The sequence below is a fragment of the Ictidomys tridecemlineatus genome, chromosome 8, assembly GCF_052094955.1.
Source record: "Ictidomys tridecemlineatus isolate mIctTri1 chromosome 8, mIctTri1.hap1, whole genome shotgun sequence".
In the NCBI taxonomy this organism is placed as follows: Eukaryota; Metazoa; Chordata; class Mammalia; order Rodentia; family Sciuridae; genus Ictidomys; species Ictidomys tridecemlineatus.
Genome location: NC_135484.1, coordinates 64565898 through 64581945, shown reverse-complemented (window position 1 = coordinate 64581945; position 16048 = coordinate 64565898). Strand labels below are relative to the sequence as shown.

Sequence of the window (16048 nt, the reverse complement as noted above, 5' to 3'; positions counted from 1 at the left end):
ATATATCATTGTTTAAGTTCAGGTTGACCATCTGGCTGAGGTAATGCTTCTTCAGTTTTTTTTTTCCAGCATAAAATTAGTCTCCTATGCTAAACCCTTCCATTTTTTTTTTTTAAACCATGGAAGTCACTTTATGCTCTATACTTAATGAGTGGAGTGTTGTGCTCTTTTCCCTTGAGGTAGGATTATCTACATAAAATATGTGGTGTTCTTCTGCAAGAACGACTTGTCTCCTCTCCTCCATCTTTCTTTCTTTCTTTCCTTCTTTCTTTCATCTTTCTTTCTTTTTTTCTGTATTGGGAATCAAATACAGGACGTTGTGCATCTCAGTTTATTTTTCAATAATTTATTTTCTCATCAGTATGGATTTATGAATATTTTACTTTGGGTTAAATGCGAGTACTATTTTATGTATTTTGTTGCTCAAATAATTTAATATTAGCCATTGGGAACTCTTTCAGATAATTTCTGTGTCTCTTTGACACACCCCAATAAGTGTAATTTTGGGGTTTTTTTTTGAGTACTTCTTATTTTTATCACTATAAGATACTACATACTCACTTTATATATTTCCTCAGTCCTGTAATAGTCTGTAGTATAAGGACCGCAAGTTCCTTTTATTAGAAATCAAGATCTGTAGGATGTTTAGTAGCATCCTTGGCCTCTATTAGATGCCAGTACAAACCTTCCTCCTGTAGTTGTAAAAATTAACAATGTTTCCAGACATTGTCAAATGTTCCCCAGTTTAGGAGAGTATGGTCCAAAGTTGTATTCCTCTCATATAGAGAGACCTGCTAAAAATTACAATAGGACAATATAGTGGAGAGCAATGGAAGTTGCTAAAGGACCCTCTGAGCCTGTTTAAAGATATTGTGGAAGGACATGCAGGGTTTGCTAGAAGAGGTGACATTTGAACTGAGAACTAAGTTGAAATAATAGTTTTATTGAACACTTATCATAAGCCAGACAAAAAATTCTCATTATTTCATGCAATTCCAAACTTTAAAAGCAGACATTAGTGTCATTTTATAGCTGACAAAACTAAGGTTCATAGGAATGAAGTAACTTGAATAGTGTGCATGAGCTGGTTTTGAAGGATCTAGTCAGCCAAGTGACTAGATAACCCTGAGGCTACTGACATATTCCCTTCAGGACTATTTCAACCACTTTGTTTATTAAAGTACAATGCCTCTTCATTTAAATTTTTTTTCCCTGCTGAATTCTAGATTCTTGAGAGCAAGAACCATGCATTCTTCATCTTATGTCTCCTAACTAGTTCAATGTTTGCAGTGTGATAGTTGCTGTTGATACATGATTGATAAGAAAATGATTAGTCCATGCCATTAGATTTTCTCAGAGATTATGGAATTAACCTATACTTGTTTCTGGAAAAAATGCTATTCTACAACTACTTCTAGTGGAGCACTCATTGTTGGGGCACACTAGCTGATTTCTGGTAAGTCTTTTCATTATTGTGCCTCAATATTTCCCTCTTGGCACCCCAATGTGTCATCGGCTGATGTGGTGACATACTCAAACTGATTATGGACAGTAGCTTTCTGTTGTGGGTTAGAGATGCAAAAGAGGAGTTCTCTGAAAAAGGAAAAATCATGCTACATCTCTGATATAAAAAGGCCACCATGTATTGTTATTAGTTTCTGCATATAATGTCAGTGACATACTTTTGGCAATTCCTTTGTCCCATTATGATTGTTTTATCATTTTAAGGGTCAAATTTGTGAAGAACAAGAGTGATTTTTTTAAAAAAATTTTCTTTCAATTCCTTCTCTTTTCCATTCTAATTTCTATTTATTTATTTATTTGATGATGGTGGTAGTGGTGTCCTTGTTCTTGTTTATGAAACAAAATAAGGAGGAAAAATACCCTGTATTTTGTTCCTTTTCTTTTCCCTACAACTTCTGGATATGTTATTTGTAGTTGCTATGAAATTTGAAGAGCCTATTGAATATGAAGTTGCTCTCTGTTTTCAAGACTTACTCTTCCTTTCCTTTGCTAAAATTCTGGTCTAATTAAAAAAACAGTAGATCATAGTTAAATAAAACTGTACCCAGGATAACCCTAATTTCCATATGCAGATTTATCTGCACTGACAGCCACCCCCCCTTACACACACACACACACACACACACACACACACACACTCTCTCTCTCTCTCTCTCTCTCTCTCTCTCTCTCTCTCTCACTCTCATTCTCCTTTCCCTCCTCTCCATCTCCCTATTGCATTGTGTCTGACTGATTTTCAGAGCACCTTCGCTGTTCCCCCCCTCATTCCCTTTCTGTAAAATATCTAGACAGGAAGGAGGTGGCTGCAGAGGCTGAACAAACAATCTCATATTCTGCCTGCAGTGTCATCGTTTCTTTCCCCCATTTTAAGGGGCTGAAGTTACCCAGGAAGGGATGCAGAGGAGCTGGAAAGGAAGGGGGGAGCTCTCCAGAGGCAGCTGCGGTCAGGGGCAGGAACTGCCACCAGATGTGCCTGTCTTTCTGGGCTTTGATTCGAAAGGGGCAGCAGGAGGAAATATTGGGAGACAAAAGCCCCGCTTTAAATGATCATTTTCTTTATTTAACATGGCAGCAGACACTCTCTGCGTAGGATCATCATGCCGAGCATAAACTGGACTTTCCCACTTGCCTGGCAGGAGTCAGACAGATCCCTGTTTGCTAAATGAACATCTGAGGTAAGACTCACTGTTTCAGTTACTTGATTTCTTTTTCCAAATCAATTAATTTTCTTAAATATATGTTTCAACCTCAATCACAAACAGTATAGTGGGGACAAATCTGTGTTAATCTGCATCTAAAAGCCAAAGAAAAGCAGATGTATAATATATTCAACTCAATTTGTACAGGTTAGTTACTTTGTCAGTTCTGTGTATGCTGTTTATTTTTTAGGAAAAATATTTGCTTTTAGAATAGTGTCATCATAATCTACCACTGGAGATAATACTGATGTTCAGACTCTTAAAAAAACTTTGCAAAAAGACAGTGAACTACAGATGCATGTACTGTATTTTTAGCTCACATACAAATATTAGAACTCTTATTAAAATGATAGGTGTTTTTTTTTTGTAGCAGAGAAGGAATGAATGCTGCATAATTAAGTACAGTATTTAATTTGGCTGTTGTGAAGCAAAAGAATAAGGTAATAATTTTTATTGTACTAATCAGTCTCAAGATGTTCTCTGTGTTAATTGGGTTAAAAAAATTGCAGTACTTATTAGAAATTCTAATTTCACAATGCAGCACTGACAATAAGCTCAGCCAGTGAATTATTCACATCTTTAATTTGCTCACTTAATGACAGTGTTCTGTAATCAGAGTGCAGAGACTGCTGCCTATGCATTATGTATGATGCTCAGGACTTAAATGCAGGACATTATGAAGCTCTCAGTGGTTCAGTAATTAGTTTTCCACAAGACAGGATTTAGATATTCACAGATAAAAGTCCACAGTTGGATAATGCTAAGGTTGCAACACAAAATAACAAAGGAAAGGAAGCTCAAAGTTTAGACTGAAACTTTGTCTCTAGGGCCTTGTCCACTGTGGAAACAGAATCATGCCACCTGAAATAGTTGCCTAGCTCTGATCACATGTTTGAAAACTGTTTTTGAACAAAGTTGTAGCAGGCAAGGCATTTGAACAATTTCAGTGGACCAGAGGGGAAAGATAAAACCTTTTTAATTAGTGTTCACAGAAGCCTTGCAATATATCCTCCTAACAAGTCTGTAGTATGCATAGCAGGCATTCTCAGTATGCTTTGTAACTTACTTAGTGCAAATGCAAATCAGGTTACAATAGTGTTTGGCTGTAATTGTGTTTGTAAAAGGGTTACATGCCCAAATGGAGATTGAGCTTGCTTGTGGTTTTGTTTCGATTGCTTCTGAGGGACGGTTTGAAAATCAAATGAGATATTAAGTAAATCTTGGCATGAAAGGAAGTAGATCTGAATTGTCAGTGCAACTTTGAAATTTCTTATACTTGTCAGTTTGAAGTTGTTAGTTTTTCATTTATGATGCTAAGGTTGTTTTGTCATAAATTATATTGCCTTTATAGACAATTCAGAAGCATTAGCAATACTTTAAAAATGTATCCTAAGTTTGGGGAAACATTTCACAGGATTATTTCTAAAGTTAATGACTAACCTGAACTATTTTAAGTGACTTTTTAAAAAATTATGATTTTGTAAACTATATAGTGTGTTTTTAGGGACTTAAGTATTAATCTTTACTAATAAAGTCTGATTGCATTATCATTTATCAGTTGTGTCCATTTCCAAAACACACATAATCTTTAATAAAATTCATGTCCAAAATTGGAATGCACATTAATGTTCTTTTAAAAAACTATCTTTTATAGTTAGTTTTTTAAAAGAACATAGAACATTAAAAAAAAGATGAATAGAGAAACCTTATAAGAAATGAAATGTTTGATAGAATAATGAAGGTGTCTAATTTTTAAACAATTATATTTTACCATGTATTTGAAAAAATCCACATTAAAAAATGTAGAAAGGCATAGTGGCTGACACCTGAAGTCTGAGCTATTAGGAGAGAGATAGGGGTAAGGCTAGAGGATCATTTGAACCTGGGAATTCAAGATTAGGTTGGAAAACATGGTAAGATCCAGGTTAAAAAATAAATAAATTAAGTAAGTCAGCCGTACCTCCAAATTTGACTTCTAACTTCCATAACTGGTAAGTGATTTTACCAAAATAAAAAAGTTCAGTTATGGTGGCACTCACCTGTCATCCCAAGTACTTATTAGAAGGCTGAGGCAGAGGATATAGGATATAACAAGGTAAGCCTCAGCAACTTGGTGAGACCTGTCTCAAAATAAAAATGAGAAGAACTAGAGATTTAGCTCAGTGGTAGAGTGCCTAGGGGTTCAATTCCTAGTACCATTAAAAACAATGTTTTTCACACATGTTTAGGAAACTGTACATGTGGTACTTAGAACATGTATTTGGGTAGGGTATGATAGGTATGCTTAATTGGGGGAAGAATTAGGATATTGGGCAGTAGAGCAGGTAAATGGCTTTGACTTGGGTTTCAATATAGATTAGCATCCATGGATAAGTAATATGTGGCAATTAGGTAGTTCCAGGGATACCTTTGTAGTTGTTTTCTGTTTTAAAGAATGATTAGGAATTAAGAAAGTTAAGATCTAGACCAGTTATGCCACAAAACTACCATAAAGTTGTTATGGGGATGAATGAGGTAGGAAAAGTGAAATTTTTTAAGACTTGAAAGCACATGACAAAAATAAGGAGCTATTTTAAAGACTATCATAAATCTAAATATATTTCATTGAACCTGTATTGTTTGTTATACCAGGGATTCTCACCCAGATTTCTAATGCTTTATAATATAAAATGTTAAAATATTCACAAGAAATAGTTTTAATTTCATTAAATGCAAAGCCATAAAAATATTCTTGTTAAGTATTTTGGAGAGAATAGGGAAGTTTTGAAGTATTATGAACATAGAAATTTTGTCAGCATTCCAAAAAAGTTAGCAATCCTCAAAATTAGACAATTCTTCTACCTATCACTTAATATTTACATATTAATATGCTTAAGAAATATGTGGAATGTCTACCAGTTACTAAGATTTCAGCCATTTTCTTTCATTATAGATTAAATGAATCAGATTGAAATCATACCATTAGAATTTTGGAGCTCTTTTCCACCAAAATTTAATCAATATATCAATCAATAAATCAATAACCATCCATTAATGTATTCTTTTAACACCTATTGAATAAAGCTAGCACAAACAACATGATACCTTCTCCTTTTTGTGAGGCAGAATCTTCATATTCCATATGAGAAATTGAAGTCTAAAGAAGTTAAGTAATTTGATTACACCACAAAGCTGCTGAATGGCAGAATTGAAACATATCCAGTTTTAGGTTCTCAAGTCTCAGTCAATCTTAGATTATCATGACAGTTCCAAGGCCCTTTGCTAATCACTGAGATAAGGTAAATTTAGTGAGGTTCCTGCCCTTAAACTGTTCACAGGGTAGTGCTTGAGTTTCTTCCATTTGGTTCAGCTACAATTCTTGTTTCTAATACTGTGGTCTCTAGACCAGTAGCATTGGCATCATCAGGAACCAGGGTTGAGTGCTTCTTAAACTTTAATGTGGACTTTGACTCCTTTAGAGATCTGATTAAAATGCAAATTCTGATTAGTAGATTTGAGTTGGAGCCCAAGATGCTTTCCTAACAAGTTTTCTGGTGATGCAATGTTGCTGTTCAGGAAAATTTTCATTTGGTGAGATCTAGAAATAGTCTTGCTTTTAGTGTATTTAAGGCAGGTCCAGTTCATCTGATTCCTCAATGAGTCCTACATAGTCTTCTTCCAATGTAGAAGGTTTTTTTTTTTTTTTTTTTTTTTAAAGCAAATAGAAGAACTTACAGTGTTTTCCTGACTTCAGCCCTCTATCACCCTGAATTGCAACCTATATAGTTGTGGCCCTGGCTATTTGCTTTGCTCTGGCTTAGAACTTCTCCTATGGGTCTGATTCCACAATCTTAGTTATCTGTTCTGCCTCTGTGGTGACATTGGCCTAGCTGATCATCTTCATCCCATTTTCTCATCAGAATCACCCATAAAGCTTATGAAGCACTTTCAAGCTTTCTCACTGCCACTTCCATACATTGTGATTCTGGGATGGGTCTTAGGAGTTTTTTTTTTTCCCTTTTTACAGATTTTCTTGGTTGATTCTGATGGCAGCCCAGGATGAAAACAAAGGTCCTAGGAGCCCCCTTTTGAGAACTCTTTGGAAAGTGATATTGACACGGCTTAGGTTCAACTTTGCTATACATTACGAATATTTTCTCTATTTCTCTGTGCTAGTGATGGAAGCATAACACAAGAACACAAAACTGTTGAGCTAGTTTCTGGAAGTCTCTGCTGAGTTATTGATATTTAAATTGGGTGGTCAATGACTCAATGGATGGGTCTCTCCCCTGCTCCTCAGACCAAAGCAATACTATATGCAAAAGCAAAGATTTAAAAATGGGGAAAAGTATCTTAAATTGTGAGATATCCATTTTGGCAAGGGTTTAATGAATGGAAGGGAGGAACAGGAAATTAAATTATAGAGATACGTAAAGACTCACTTTTACTTTATTCTAGAATCTGTGAGATTTTCAGAAGTTAAGATGGAAAGCAAACTGATGAAATATGTGTTTTATAAAAATAATTTTAGCATTGAGGCATATGAATTTAGTGGGTCAACACTGATGGTGAAGAAACTAATTAGGTTCTTGTGATAATAGAGATCAGTGATATGGGGAGGGAGTCTCTTGTCCAGCTGTACATCTGTGCTCTGAACCTAATCTCTTCTGTCTCAGACACTAATGATGTTCTCTTTCACACTTAAATTTTATAGCAATAGCCTGCAATTTAAACCTTACAAATGGCATGGCCTTGAGAATTTCAAGAACTAACAGCTTTTTTGAGTCACCACTATTTCTTACTTCTCCTGATTATTGTGTCTTATAATGCCCAGACAGCTAGCTCTAGGGTTCTTCCTTACAAGATGCTTAGAGCATTGAAGATAATTATTTGGGAGCAAAATCTTCTCCAGTGACCTAAGAGAACTTGAAGCTAGTTAATAAGCAGCTATAGAAATGTCAGTGATTAGAGAGTTTTGTCTAGGCCTGTTGAATGCACTACTTTTACCCAAGCTTTGACAAGAGACTTTGTATTATCTTTGACTCAGCTTGATATTTTAGTTTCTGCCTCTGGATTGCTTCCTTTTGTAATAAAAGTTCAAGTCTGCTGTCTTAAAAATCAGTATAGATTTATTGCTTCATCAGCCTTCATTCACTCGCTTGTACATACAAAGCTCAGTTACTTATTATGACTATACATGTTGTATTATGGAGAATATTTTGGAGACAATAATGCTCACACTCACATGTACATAGGCATTTTATCCATTTTGACTCAGCCAAGTTTCTCTTGGTTCCACTTCTGTTCTGTACTTCCTTGTTCTTAGTTTAATTCTATCTTCTCTGACTCTGAACTTGTACATACTTATGTAAAAATTGAATAATGACCCTCCAAAGATTTTCCCTTTGCAACTCATAGTACTTGTGACTGAAGGGAAAGTGAGGAACGAGAGACAGGTAAGTGAAAAATGAAAGATGGAGACCAGGCAGAGATACCAGGAAAGTTTGTCAGAGCTGACAAATAAAGGCCATCTCTCTATAGCAGAGAGAGGTGAAACAGGCTTGGGTTCCTGGACTTTTATAGGCAGGGCCTAATGCAGGTGGTTAGGGGTCGGGTTGATATAAGGGAGTGGTGAGCCTTTCTCAGAAAGCCCTTGGATGGGAAAGTAAAACTTTTTCCTTAAAATGGCATTGTTGTTCAAATGCTAAGCAAGGACCTTATAGTGACTATATTACCTTTCGTGGTCAAAGGACTCAGCAAACATGATTAAGAATCCTGAGATAAAATGGGGATATTATCCTGGATTATCTGTGTGGACCCAAAGTAAACACAAAGGTCTTTATAAAAGTTAGGCAGAAAAATCAGAGTCAAAGAAAGAATCTAGGATGTTGTATCCTACTGAATTTGAAGACAGAGGAAGGGCTCTTAAGTCAAAGAATGTGGAAATCCTGTAGATATCAGAAGAGGCATGGAAACAAATTTTATTAGAGCCCCCAGAAGGAACCAGCCCTGCATACACCTTAATGGTAACCCAGTGAGATTGATTTTGGATATCTTACCCCCAGATATATAAAACAATAAATCTATTATTTTAAGCAACAAAGATTATGGTAATTTGTTATAGCAGTAATATGATACCAATTTAGCTTATAACATACCTTTATCTGACTGAACTTGTTTTGCTCCTCAGTTGTCCCACTGACATTTTTATTGTTGCTCTTCTTTGAATATTTCTCTTAGTGTGTTAGCATGCTTATTCTCTCTGAACTTACCTTACTTAATGACAAAGATATTATCTGGATGATTGAGTAGCAGATGGGGCAGTTCTGAGGTGAGTGAAATAAATGTGTCTGATATATAGTAGGTATGCAGTGAATGCATTTTCTGTCTCTTCTGATTTGTTGGAACTTACATGGTGTTGGAAAAATTCAAAAACTAATTTGCGTATTAACAGCTTATGGGATAGAAAAGTTTAACTTAGAATTTAGGTTAGTAGATGCTTAGTGTTAATGATATTTCTAGATGAATTGTGTTTTTCTTCAGATTCATTTGTAAAATATTGTTTTAGTTAAGATGGACACAATACCTTTATTTATTTATTTTTATGTGGTACTGAGGATAAAATTCAATGCTTTACACATGCTAGGCAAGTGCTCCACCAATGAGCCATAACAATATTCCCCAATCAGATTCATTTTCAACTTCATTTAAAATATGTTTTGATTTCAAACTCTGGACTTTTGTGGTAAGATATTTTTTATTCATGAGCACATCTACATTGTGCAGTCTAACCTAGCTAAAGCTTAGTAAAACATTTTTTTTTTCATTCTCAGATGCTTTTTCCACATTCCAACCCATTTTCTGAGCGTGTTTTAAAACACACACACACACACACACACACACACACACACACTATACTTAGTCCAGAAAAGAATTAGTGTTTTAAGTGGAAAAAATGCTGTGAGGGTTAAATGAGAATTCAGGTCAAAGTATTTTGTCAAGTCTTTTGCTATACAGTATAAATTATTCGTATCTTGTTGAACTTACAAAGTTGAGAATAATAATAAATGTAATTTCTTTGGATCCTCATGGATGTTACAAGATTTGTTAAATTACTAAATTTTTTGAATTACTAAATAAAAGTTGGAAAATTGGGCAGGAGGAAAGGAATTAAGAAGACTTAGAGAAAAGGAAAAGGAAGAACTAAATAAATTAATACCTATTTATCTCAGAAATAGTTCTCTGTATTTGAATCCCCATTTCCCAAACTATGAACAGCTGGCATGTGAACTATAAATTTCTCATATAAGCCTGTGTCAGTAACTCTGACTGTCCAATTAGGGCTGGAATTTATTCCCTATATTAGTTTCTTATTGCTGTCTTAACAAATCACTATAAATATAGTGAATTGATAGGGAACCTATTTGTTATTTTACAGTTCTATAGGTGAAAAGTCCAGTACAATGCACCTCAAATAGAGCATTAATCTCCAGGATATATAAAGAATTCAAAAAACCTAACACCAAGAAAACAAATAACCCAATCAATAAATGGGCAAAGGAACTGAAGAGGCACTTCACAGAAAAAATGTAAATAGTCAAAAAATATATGAAAAATGTTCAACATCTCTAGCAATTAGAGAAATGCAAAACAAAAGTACTCTAAGATTTCACTGCCCTCTAGTCAGAATGGCAATTATCAAAAATACAACCAACAATGAATGTAGGTGAGGATGTGGGGAAAAAGGCATACTCACACATTACTGGTGGGACTGCAATTTAGTAAAACAATGGAAAGCAGTATGGAAACTCCTCAAAAAACTTGGAATGGAAATACCATTTGACCCAGCTATCCCACTCCCTAGTTTATACTCAAAGTATTAAAGTCAGCATAAACATCAATGTTTATAATACATCAACTTAAAATAGCTAAACTATGAAAACTGTGGGCCATTTCCATTTTCTAAAAGCTACTCACATTCTTTAACACTTAGACTCATTCTTTCCTTCATCTTCAAATCCCCTTCTAACTTCAAATCTCTCCTCCTTCCATATCAGTGTTCTGACTCATTCTTCTGTCTCACTCTTCCAATTTCAAGGATTTATGTGGTTATATTGAACTACCTGGAAAATCTACTCAACTAAATATCCTTAATCACACCTGAAACATTTATTTTGCCTTCAAGGTCTTATAGTTAGAGGTTCTAGAGAGTAGGAAGTAGATATCCTTATTCTTACTACCATTGTCAATATTTGGTACCATTTACCTGGATTATAATTGCTAAACATTTCATATTCTTATTCTGTAATATCATTTGCAATGTCTCTCTAAACCTGTTATCCAGTCTCAAAATTCTACTAGGCATTAGGTTCAACTCATTTGTCAACTTTTAGTTCTTCTGCAGCATGAAGACATTTGTTCCCAATGTTTCAATTCAGTTAGATTCAATACAATTCAATAAGAATTTTTTGTCTATTGAAAACATTTTTGGTATGGTAAAATAAGATCTGGAGTTTGTAATTTGCTTGTAGAGATAACAGATATTCACATAAGATAAAAATGTAGAATATAAAATAATCACAGACTTTGCATAGAGGACAGACAAGGGATTAGAAAGGAAGGATTAACATGCATTGGTGGGATAGAAAAATGAGGTTGCAATTGTGAATGGATGTGATTTAAAGGACCATGGCAAGGTTTTTATGTTTGAAAGTCTCTGCTTAAAATCTATTGCTTCCCGTTGTTACTACCAGATTGCATCCATTTAGGTTAATAAGTATTCTCTTTTATCAAGTCATCCTGTAGAACTTGGGCTCTGAGTATATATTTTCCTAATTGCTAATTAAACTACTGCACTTTAGTCCAAATCAACTTTGTATAGTTTTAAAGAATATTTCCTGTCCAAGTTTGTTGCCCTGCTAACTTGATAGAGGGTTTCTGGAATGCTAACTTGATAGGGTTTCTAGAACCAGACATTTTGGGACTCCAGTAATGTATGATAAGTGAAGTTTAGTCAGTACTCAGTGGGAATAAGGCTTAGACACTGACCTTCAGTAGATTGTTTTTTATTCTCTCTGATATCCTGAATAGAAATTAACTTGACATTAGGACTAACTCTCATAAAGTGTGACCAGAGATCACATTTTACTGTTCAAGGGAAATGATTGATATCTGGGGCAAACTGTCATTAACATCATAGAATTTCTTAAACAATAAGTATATACCTAGCAATAGAAGTTCTGGATAGAGGCTGCTTGTTTCTGGAAGGCAGGATCCAGACAGAACCAGAACCTTAGCTTATGTCTGAGTACAGTAATCTATGTTCTAGCCCCATTGGTGATGGCTGACAAGATGTAGAAAAATTACTGGGATTCCATGCAAATGAACCAGAGTTCAAAAAGGGAGATTGAATGTAAAATGGAAACCATTGCTAAAGTCCAGAATAGAGTGGAACAGAGTGTCCAGCCTGGTGCCTGAGCATGCAGACATTATGGAAGACAAGGTCTTTGGCTAACCAATTTTCAGACCTTTAGGGGCCTGACTCTATGTTTAGTTAGGCCTCATTATAATTGGCAGAGCCTACTAAATGTTGCTCTTCAGTATCTGTAACTGGGTTTATCCTAAGGGAAACAGGAAGAATATACCTGATCTCTACAAGTGGTCTGGTGGAAAGGATAATGTCATGAGTCCAGTCATGGTTGATTTAAACTAATAAATTGTTTAAAATTGTTACTCTGAATCTAATGTTGACTACTAAATTATTTCATCATTGTTTTCAATGCTAATTTTTTTAAAGTTTTGACTGAACCAGAAGAAAATTCTAATAGTTCAAGCTCTCTGAAGATAAAATGAGAGACAGTGAGTTCCCTAAAACTTGAAGAATTCACACAAATATCGAATGACCACTTGATAGATGTGATGCTGGGGGGAATTAAACATGTGACATTTAAATGTCCTTTCTAATTCTGAACCCCATCCAAATCAAGATAATGTAAAAAAATGTCTAGACTTCACAGACATTATTTAGTGAACACCTGGCCTCTTTTAAATTTTAGAAAACACTTATTAATTAGAAAAGAGATATTAAAAAGGGATAATTTTCATTAAGCATGCTTGGCCATTTTAAATTACTTTCTTCAATTTAAAATCCCCTTAATACACTGATTACTTATTAGATAAACCAATAATCTTCTATGATTTGCAATAAAATGCAAATTTATGCATACATATTTAAATGTAACACATAGTCATATCCATTGAGGATTCTTTTTTTTTTTAAGTATAAAATCCATACTGGTGTATTTTATTACAAAGTTGTTTGTTTTAATACTAGAATAAACCCCAAGATCTGTTCTCTGAGTTGCACTGAATTTCAATGGCCTTTTTTTTCTTTTAATATATTTTTTTAGTTATCAATAGGCCTTTATTATTATTTATTTATATGTGGTACTGAGAATCGAACCCAGTGCCTCACACTCTACCACTGAGCTACAATTCTGGCCTCCTCGATGGCCTTTTTAATTGCAATTAAGCGCACAGTTTTCAAAGTTCTTTTAGAAAGGCTTATCTATATTTAAGATGTGTATTTTCCTAGGTGATGTTGTCATCCAAACAATTCTTATGGTGCCTGGAAGACTATGAAGAAAGAAGTCCACAAAAATGTGTTTTATTTGGTGATTGGTATCTATATCTAAGAATGGGATCCAGTGAGAAAGAGCTTATAAATTTACGCTATGGTGGCTTTAAATCAAACCTTGAATCACAGGATTTATGTGCTTCAAAAATCATTAGTGATGATTCTCATAGCTCATTTTATACAAGAAGAAATAGTCATGGTTGGATCATGTGGCTATTTATCTATTTTGTCAAACAGTTCTCCCACATCCTTAACATTCATTTTGATCCAGACAACTTGGTTCAAGTTTTACTCTCCTTTTAAAGAGGGTAGAGTAGGTCAAGATCATATTGTCAATAGATGGCTTCACTTTATTGCTAGATTTGCAGAGTACTACTTTCCATTATTATTTCTATATTGACTAAATCAAACCTTATTTGTCTGAGAGTAGGTAAAATAAAGTTGCAATTTAGAACAATAAATCTCATACTCATTCATTTGCAAAATCATGTCTGCAAGATTTGGGAGTATTAAATACAGTTTTTTCCTAAGGTATTTGCTTTGTCATATGCAGCATATATTTCATAAATAACATAGATGTCAATCATATATATTATATCTTAATATTTATTATTTCAAGGTACTTTAAAAATAGATTGCTACTTACATGATATTTTACTTATTGCATTGTGACCATTAGTATTATTATTGAATATTGTTATATGTAATTAGATCACTCAGGAGCACAAATTTGATAATGATTGATCCCAAAAATTACTCTCAGAATTTAAATTTCATGTTTCATTTACAAATAAATAAATTTATCTCTTGATCTCTATGTGCTTATTTTAAAAAATATTATTAACTACTTGTCTAAAGTTGGGGGTAGGAAGGAATTTTGATTGAGTCATCTTATATTTTGTATCCTAAAAAATTATTTGTTTGAGGTAAGAGCATCTTTCTTTCCTCTCAGCCCAGAGTGAGGTTTCTGAAATTTTTCTGTTGCCATCACAGGAAAACCTAGGAGCTCTGTTCTAGGAGCAAAAAAGATGTTTCCAACCTTCTGATTATATCTAGAATTATATCTAGACTTAATATTGAACTCTTCGCAATATGCTATCACTTCGAATCTTATAGCAACCCTGAAACTTAAGTATTACATTATGATTGCTATTCTACGAATGGGAAAATTGTGGTTCTGAGAAGTTAGTTGTGTCCAAAATGTATACATGATGATGTTCTAACATACTCACCTATTTTATTTTTTGTTGAGTGAAAGAAAGAATAAAAGTAAATTTAACTATGGTCTTTACAATTGTATAGTGCTTTAGAAAATTCTGATTATTTCTTAGCCCATTTTGTGGGATATGTGTGTTCTCTAGAGGACTGATGTAGCAATGATAATAGTAATATTTGTTAAAAACTTGCTATGTGGCAGGTACTCTGCTAAATGCTTCTTATTCATATATATTATCTCATTTATCCAAACAGTCATACTGTGAAGTAGAAATTATTATCTTTATTTTAAGATAAGAAAATTAAGCGTGGAGAGATTAAACAGTTTGCCCAAGGTTACTGCCGGCTAAACCTAAGTAATCTAACTGCAAATTCCCATTTCCTAACCACTTGACTCTTCTGCTTGCACTATACCAAAGGCTTTTCTTGTTCCCTACAGTATAACTTCTCTGTAGGAAGAAGTTCTGTACAAGCACTATGCAGTTGAAGACCTCTCTCTGCTATTAAGCACACACTCTTAAATGTTAGTGTATATGAAAATTATCAGTGTTGTTTTCTAAAGCACAGGTTCCCAGACATATCTGAAGTTTTCACTTAACCTAGCTATTATAAAATGTAAATAAACTAGAGTTGCTTGGTGGGCAAAACCCTAAAACTTGGTATGTCAATGAGTGTATAATTAAACAATCAATTATCATCTTTCTAAGATATGAAGTCATATTTTCTAAGGTTCATTGCTTTAAGAAAACTGTGTGGTAACTTTGTAATTAATATAATTGTAAGATACAATTCACTTTGAATTTCTTCAATGGTGGTACTGCATAGTGTCTCTTAGAGTTTTCTACAGTGTGTGTAACTCATAGACACGCAATTTAGTAATGAAAAGTGTCCACGCCTCTGTATTGACAAACACTTCTATCTTAATTCAAAATTATAATTACTTTCTTACCCTAGCTGAAGTTTTTGCATGTAGGAATCCAGGTAGGGGGTGTGGTACTTTCTTTCTGTTGTCCTATTTCAGTGGTTCTTAAACTGTGGTCCTGTGGGTAAGCAGCAGCACTGGGAAAGTTATTAGAAATTTAATTCTTGTGCTCCACCCATACTCACTGAATCAGAAACTCTGGGGATGCGCTCAGCAATATCTTTTAACAAGTGCTCCAGGTGACTGATATACATTAAAGTTGGAAACTACTTATCTATCTGACAAATACTTCTTTCCTCATCCTTCCAGGTAACCTTGGTTTCTGTGGTTAAGGCAATGTGTTAAGGATAGAAAGAGGATTGGAAAGTTATTTTCAATTCATTCTACTGTCTAATCCAATGAACATCTATTCTCTCCCCACCCCTTATTTGTTATCATCCACATATCAGAGAGAATATTTGGCTTTTGTATTTTTCAGATTGATTTATTTTACTTAGCATGAAAGTCTCCAGTTCTGTCCATTTACCAGCAAATGCCATAATTTTATTCTTCTTTATGGCTGAGTAATATTCC

The 16048-nt window shown here is 34.3% G+C and overlaps 1 protein-coding gene across 2 annotated transcripts in view; it reads left to right on the top strand.

Annotated features, from left to right (window-relative positions):
* The first annotated feature begins 2197 nt into the window (after positions 1-2197).
* Positions 2198-16048, top strand: part of LOC144365869 (uncharacterized) — a 546961-nt gene continuing 533110 nt past the window's right edge. The window contains exon 1 of one of the 2 annotated variants that reach the window (XR_013424600.1): positions 2198-2699. The gene's annotated coding sequence lies outside the window, so the exon portion shown is untranslated. The remainder of the gene's footprint in view (positions 2700-16048) is intronic. The other variant, XR_013424601.1, reaches the window with a different exon arrangement.